This window comes from Callithrix jacchus, chromosome 18 (genome assembly GCF_049354715.1).
Source record: "Callithrix jacchus isolate 240 chromosome 18, calJac240_pri, whole genome shotgun sequence".
NCBI classification, from domain to species: Eukaryota; Metazoa; Chordata; class Mammalia; order Primates; family Cebidae; genus Callithrix; species Callithrix jacchus.
The window spans coordinates 35,018,624-35,026,761 of NC_133519.1; the positions used below are offsets into that span (position 1 = coordinate 35,018,624).

General features: G+C 40.1%; 1 long non-coding RNA gene across 1 annotated transcript; it reads left to right on the plus strand.

The window, feature by feature from the left end:
• Positions 1 to 3,575: 3,575 nt before the first annotated feature.
• Positions 3,576 to 7,487, plus strand: LOC128930115 (uncharacterized). The gene is made up of 3 exons (XR_008477761.2): positions 3,576 to 3,676; positions 3,974 to 4,108; positions 7,208 to 7,487. It is a non-coding gene; the product is annotated as an uncharacterized LOC128930115 (long non-coding RNA).
• Positions 7,488 to 8,138: the final 651 nt, after the last annotated feature.

The window sequence follows — 8,138 nt, forward strand, 5'->3', positions numbered from 1 at the left end:
TACCTAGAAACTGTCTCCCTGAGAAAAGCAAGTGTCTATTGACAGTCTAACAATGGAGAGAGCAAGCCTACCAAAAGTGGATACAGGATGGTTCAGAGAGCACGGCCGACTAGGGACAATTTATCTTAGGAGAAATAACCCTAAGTATGTCATCCGATCCTGAAGGCCTTGTCGTACTAGGATACAAAAAGTCATCAGTGCTTACAGTGACTTGGAAACATCAAGGAATCATTAAATTCATTTTTTCCCTCTGCTTAAGAAGCTAGCAAAGTGTGCAGTGTATTTTGGCAGACTTTCCGTTAAAAACATTAAAATGTTTTAAATCTTAAAGAGCTGTTTCAATTATTTGGAAAATTGACTTACTGGAATATCACATTTCCTCATAATGTGAAATAAGTGAGATGTCATTATGCATTATAATTTAATCCTCTTTCTTCTATTAAAAAATAAGCCATATAAACCACATTGCTGTCAGATATTCCAGATGTTTCAAAACCTCACTAGCCTCTGAATACAAATGAGGTCAAATTTTCTTCAATAGTCCAAAAGTTCCTGTTCCCAGTGCCTGTCCGCATCACTGCGGGACATAGGCACACCTCATTCAAAGCTGTCCTTTCATGTTCTACTCTGCACAGGGGGGTCATCTGCCATTCCTGCCAGCCAGAAGAAGGCTACCTCCTAGGGCAGTCACAGCCACAAACCCCTGGGCATACCAAACAGTTTCTGGGCCCCTGGTGATCTTGCTATGCTGAGTATTCAGCTGAGTTGGGGAGAGAGCATTTCACTGTCACTGTGTTGAAATCTGTCTCCTGTCCCAGAGACAGGAGAGGCTTGTGCCTCAAGTCCCACCAATGACCTTAAGGAAACTACTCTTTCAACTTTGAATTGTTCCTTCCCTCCCTTGAAGTCAGTTGGAGAAAAGATATCATTCTTAACTCTTTCTTTTCTCTTTTCTAGGTACCCACACCACACCTTGTTCTCAAGTACTCCTCCCAAACATGCATGGCAATGAACAGATTCCTGGGGCTGCTAGCTGGTCAAAAGACACACTCAACTAGAATCTGGGTCTAGCATTCAGCTAGAGCATCAAGACCCATAATATGTATTTTGACATACTTAAGTTCTTTTTTTTCTTTTTGAGACAGGTTCTCACTCTATCACCCAGGCTGGAGTGCAATGGCGTGATCTTGCTCACTGCACCTCTGCCTCCCAGGTTCAAGCAATTCTTCTGCCTCAGCCTCCTGAGTAGCTGGGATTACTGGCGGACACCACCACGCCCCGCTAATTTTGTATTTTTAGTAGTGACGAGGTTTTGCCATGCTGGCCAGGCTGCTCTCGAACTCCCAACCTCAAGTGATCTGCCTGCCTCAGTCTCCCAAAGTGCTGGGATTATAGGTGTGAGCCACCATACCCAGCCTCTTCTTTTCTTCACAACTATCTAAACAATCTTTGGGCCACATAAGTGGAAGTTAACCTCTTTTCCTATTTCCTCTCTTTATTATATATTTAGAGTAATTTCATTCTACACCTCCCAGACTCAACTCTGTTTCACCTTTCCATATCCAAAAATGTATCAGGTGCCCTGGTAAAGTAAAAGCCATTCATGCTGGGTTCCACATTTTAGCAACAAAGACTAATGAGGATTTAAATTTTCTGTTTTTCCTTTCTTCCTTCTTGTTTTTCCCATTCCCTACTAGAGCCTATAAAGTAGAAGGTACTAATTAGAGATATATATTTTGCCACTTATAAAACTTATTCTAGAATTATTCCTACTTTCAGAGTAGAAGACTTTATACACACAAGCACACACAAACACATACACATGCAGGGTCTTTTAAAAGTTCACGAAAAATGTGTATTATGAAAAAACTATGCATGGCTTTAAAAAAAAGTTTGTACCAAAATAATCTATATTAACTTGTTATAACATGTCTAAATGGGATCTAGTTCGAGGCACTAGAAGGATAAGATATCAGTATGAAATTAGCCCCTATCAGAGCAACAATTTAGAATTCTGCTAAAATTGAAGCAAGAACAAACATCAAATTTATGGTGAAGCTTGGGTGGAAGAATGGTGAAATCATTGATGCTTTATGAAAAGTTTAGGGGAGAAATGGCTGAAAGAAACCAGTAGTTTACAAGTGGAGAACTTCTTTTGGTAAGGGATGAGAGCATGTTGAAAAGGAATGCAGTGGCAGATCAGCCACATCAATTTGTAAGGAAAAAAATTCATTTTATTTCTTCTCTCATTGAACAGGACCAATAACTCACAGCACAAACAGTATCCAACACCACAGACATCTCAACAGGTTCAGTTTACACAATTCTCACTGAAAAATTAAAGTTGAACAAACTTTCCACTGAATAGGTGACAGAACCATTGCGCCCAATTCAGCTGCAGACAAGAACAGAGCTTTCAATGGAAATTTTATCTTGTTTCTTTTCAAGTCTAGACCTACGAATCAATGGAAATTTTAAACAAGTAGGATTAAGATCTTGAAGTATTTCTTCGAAGAATTATGTCATGAAATGAAACATGGCTTTACCAGTGCAATCCTGAAGACAAAGCACAATACCAAAAGGTGGAAGTCGTTCATTCAAAGCAGAAGCAGAGGCAGGCTGGAGTGGCTCATGCCTGTAATCCCAGCACTGCAGGAGGTAAGGCAGGGGGATCACTTGATGACAGGAGTTTGAGACCAGCCTGGCCAATATGGTGAAACCTCATTTCTACTAAAAATACAAAAATTAGCCAGGTGTGGTGGCTCAAGCCTGTAGTCCCAGCTACTCAGGAGGGTGAGGCAGGAAAATCGCTTGAGCATGGGAAGCAGAGGTTGCAGTGAGCCGAGATTGCACCACTGCTCTCCAGCCTGGGCAACAGAGCAAGATTCCATTTTAAAAAGAAAAAAAGCAAAGGCGGACCAGTCAAGAGCAAAGGTCATGGCAATAGCTTTTGGGGATGCTCGAGGCATTTTGCTTGTTGACTTCCTGGATGGCCACAGAACGATAATATCTGCTTATCATGACAGTGTTTGGAGAAAGTTATCCAAAGCTTTAGCAGAAAAACACCCAGGAAAGCTTCACCAGGGAGTCCTTCTCCACCACAGCCAATGCTCCTGCTCATTTCTCTCATCAAGCAAGGACAATTTTGCCAGAGTTTCACTGGGAAATCATTAGGTATCCACCTTACCATCCTGATGTGGCTGCTTCTGACTTCTTTTTGTTTCTTAATCTTAAAAAAAAATCTTTAAAGGGCATCCATTTGTCTTCATTTAATTATGTAAAAAAAAAAAGACTGCTTTGATGGTTAAATTTCTAGGATCTTCAGTTCTTTATGGAATGACTAAATGGCAGGTATCATTTTAAAAAGTGTCTTGAACTTAATGGAGCTTATGTTGAGAAGTGAAGGTTATATTTATATTTTTATCTTTTTCTTTAATTCCATTATTCCACGAACTTTTTGAAGTCCTCTTGTGTGTGTGTGTGTGTGTGTGTGTGTGTGTGTATACTTATGCATGTATATGCATATATATGCATAAGTGTGTGTGTGTTTGTGACACAGTTTTAAATTTATTTTTAGGCCTGGTACTGTGGTTCACGCCTATAATCCCAGCACTTTGGAGGCTGAGGCGGGTGGATCACCTGAGGTCAGAAGTTCAAGACCAGCCTGACCAACATGGTAAAACCCTGTCTTTACTAAAAATACAAACATTGTGATGGCACATGCCTGTAATCCAACTACTCGGGAAGTTGAGACTGGAGAATCACTTGAACCCAGGAGGCGGAGATTGTGGTGACCAGTGAGCTGAGATGATGCCACTGCACTCACGCCTGGGCAACAGGGCAAGACTCTGTCTCAAAAATAAAAAATAATAATAATAAATAAATTAATTTACTTATTTATTTATTTATAAACTAGTTCCCATACTGAATTCAGTTAGCATCATTTTTAATGTAATTCTCCTATGATTTTCAGGTATACAATCATGTTATTTTCCCACAACGATAATTCAGAAGAGACAGTATTTAAAGGAAAAGCTATATTCTTTTTAAAAGGTGATGAAAACTTTGTGGCTTTGAAGGCTGCATACTACCCATCTTGCATTTTGATGTAAGTTCATAAAAAGATAAGAAAAACCTCCACTTTGCTACTTCCCTAATGGGTCTAGGTATTCATATTTATTGGCTACAAAGCAGTCTTAATTTTCTTCTGAGTTTATACCATTTTTATGATGAGAGAAAATATGAAGACATTTTTATTTAGAAAAAAATGAGAGGGTGGGAGGCTATAAACTTTTTATTTTATTTTTTTATATTGGCTCTTACATAAAAAGATTGCTTACCACTGGTTTTGAATTCAAAGATTAACTATATCCATTTGCATTTTTAAAAACACATCTGCTTAAGAATGTCTTCCCTTAATCTTTAAGAACCCCCACATATTGAACAGATGCTTCTAGGCCTTAGGATTTCCTATCAGTTGCTAGAGTCACAACAGACCATTGCTCTTGGAGAAGGTAAAAAGTTTTGCTACAAAAATGGGCTACCCCAAGAGCAAGGTTTGTCAATGTAACTGCCGCAAACAGATTTTTAACTGAGTATGTTAATGATTTTTACCTACTTTATATAGTTGTGCCCTCAAATTTTTCTTAATTAAATGGCTGTGCATTCTAAAGATTTTAAAAAGTATGTGCGGATAATAAACTTGACAGAGGGGAGGTAGATGGCTGAGGAATAGTGATGGGGGCAGATGAAAGCTGCCAAGGTTATAGTTTCAAAAGAAGTTCTAATCTTTGAGGGGGAAATAGCAGAAGTATCCAGATTGAGCACGAAAGTCTTCTAATTGAGATGCTCAGAACCCTGACACAGATCACTCTGAAAAGCGTCACATATACATTCCCAGAGGGATTTGCATAAATCTCATCTGCATGATCAAGCAGTGTGCATGCATAATATGACAATGTCTGATCTTAGCACAGAGACTGAAGCATGTTATTTTAAGTCATAGCATTGTTCCCTTACTGAACGTCATCCACACGGCATTAGCAGCTTTTGAGTTATTGCTCCCTTGAAATTTTCTAATTGGTTTAAATAAAATGTCTCAACACATCATTTGGTAAAGGAGGCGAATCTTTTTCTTTTTTTTTTTTTTGAGATGGAGTTTTGCTCTTGCTGCTCAGGCTGGAGTGCAATGGCCTGGTCTTGGCTTACTGCAATCTCTGCCTCTTGGGTTCAAGTGATTTTTCTGTCTCAGCTTCCCAAGTAGCTGGGATTACAAGCATCTGCCACCACGCCTGGCTAAGTTTTGTATTTTTAGTAGAGACAGGGTTTTACCATGTTGGTCAGTCTGGTCTCAAACTCCTGAACTTAGGCAATCTGCTCACCTCAGTCTCCCAAAGTGCTGGGATTACAGGTGTGAGCCACCGTACCTGGCCAAGACAGGGTCTCACACTGTCACCCAGTCTGGAGTGCACTGGAGGGATCTCAACTCACTTCAACCTCCTCCACCTCCCGGTTTCAGTGGATCCTCTTACCTCAGCCTTCTGAGTAGCTGGCACTACAGCCTCATGCCACCATGACTGGCTAACTTTTAGAATTTTTTTGTAGAGACCAAGTCTCACCATGTTGCTCAGGCTGGTCTCAAACTCCTGGGCTTAAGCGATCCACCTTCCCCTGTCTCCCAGGGTGCTGGAACTATAGGCAAGAGCACAGCATCCAGGCCTGGAGGCAAGTCTCACAGAGGGAGGACTTAGGCTCCAGCTCTTATGTTTGCTTTGAAAGAAGACAGTGATTAAAGTTAAGTGCAGGTCTTTATTTCTTGCACTAAAGAAATATTGTTTCTGACTGAAAGTGTTTTCTGTCTCTTAAGGTTTATCAATCTTTTGGTAAAATAGAAAGTGAGTCAAAATTCCTAGAGTACTCACCATAAACCAGTTTTTCAGTGTTAGAAACTCACATTTATAGAGTACAGCTTATGAATCATAGTTTTTGCTTTTCTTCTTTTTTTTTTTTTGAGACAGAGTCTCACTCAACCACCCAGGCTGGAGTGCAGTGGCACAATCTCGGCTCACTGTAACCTTCCCCTCCCGGGTTCAAGCAATTCTCCTGCCTCACCCTCCCGAGTAGCTGGGACTGCAGGCACCCACCAACACACCCAGCTAATTTTTGTATTTTTAGTAGAGATGGGATTTCACCATGTTGGCCAGGCCGGTCTTGAACTACTGATGTCAGGTGATCTACCCTCCTCGGCCTCCCAAAGTGCTGGGATTACAGGCGTTAAGTCACCACACCCATCCCTTTTTATTTTTTTGAGATGGAGTCTGTATCACCCAGGCTGGAGTGCAGTGGTGTGGTGCACTATCAGCTCACTGCAACCTCTGCCTCCTCAGTTCAAGCAATTCTCTGCCTCAGCCTCCCGAGTAGGTGGGATTACATATGCCCATCACCACTCCTGGCTAATTTTTTTTTTTTTTTTCATATTTTTAGTAGAGATGGGGTTTCACCCTATTGTCCAGGCTGGTCTTGAACTCCTGACCTCATGATCCACCCACCTTAGCCTCCCAAAGGCCTGGGATTATAGGCGTGAGCCACCACGCCGGGCCTACATTTCAATTTTTTAACAACCCTAAAAGGAGATTGGTTATACTGCCCACTTCATGGATGAGGAAACAGACTCAGAGAGGTTGAATGACAGGCCAACATTCACACATTAAAAGGTGAAGCCAGGCTTCAAATTCAAATTCAAGGCACCAGGTCTCCATGACAGTTTTCTAGGCAGTCCAAGGTAGTCCTATTTCTGTATTTTGAAATTGCTTTAGAAAAAAATAATAAATTGCTTTCATAGTGCATATTCACCTAAGAAAAGGCTGGGTGCCAAATCTCTTCACATGTGCTGTTAGAGTAACAATTATAGGTGGTATAATAACAAGATGCAAGTCACCATCAGCACTTCATATAGTCTAAACAAAATCTCTGTAATCCCAGCAGCTCGGGAGGCTGAGGCAGGAGAATCGCCTGAATCCAGGAGGGAAATGCAGCCTGGTAGACAGAGCAAGACTCCACCTCAAAAATAAAAAAATTAAAAATAGTAAACATATCTGCACAAATTTTTTCTGTAACAATAGCTAATGTAATAGTAATAACATCTTAAGTTTGTATGACATAGAACAATTTGCAAAGTGCTTTCACATATTATCTCCATATATTGTAGATTATTTTGACCTGGACTCATATGTGGATTTCAACTTGAGTGCCAACTCCAGTGACTAGTAATGGCTGCCTGGAATTCTGTCCTGAAGAGGATTTTGAAGATCATTATATGACCAGTGAGAATCAGGGCCATGAATGATTAGTCACATCTGCCATGTCAAAGGAGTTAGGACTGATGGTACATCTGTCAAATGTTTGCTGTCTCTTATCTATTCCAGTCCACTCTTTATACAAGTGAGTAAATGACTTGTGTATTGGTCACACAATAAATGACTAAGCTGAGCCCCAAACTCAGGTTTCATCTGTGGTCATTCCTATTAAACTGTGTTATATATGGAGACATGTTAATACTCTGAAGGTTGGTATTAAAATGAATTGGAATCGACTATAAAGTTTTGAGCTGAATAATGTTTAATCTGAAACAAAATGAGATGTTTTCTACAGTAAAATGCAAATAAAGTTTGCATTTTATTTGAATATTCATGTAGCTCAGCCAGGCAGGCATTATGGAGGGTATATGTTACACAGATGGGGCTAAAGAAATGCTGGGCTATCTTCAGCTGTGTGCTAACTGTTAATAAGATCTGGAAGGTCTAAGAAGCTCAAAACTCTATTTTAAAGGCCAAGAACTTTGAATAGTGCCAGTGTGGCATCAATATGACATGAGACATCACATCAAGGCTTCAGGCTGATACAGCAATAATTGTGTCTAAACTTTTAGTTAATTTAGAGTCTACTGCCTAAGACAGAAGCACATCCAGGCTTCTTGAAGAATTTTACTAGTGCAGAGTCTATGCAACTTAGTATAAAATAGTAAGAGAAAATTAGAAACTATGCAAATGCAAGCAGTGACCTATAGATGGCTTTTGGGAATGATAGTAAAATCCATCAGGTTGTTAAGGCTTATTCAGAGTAAAAACCATTACAAAGAG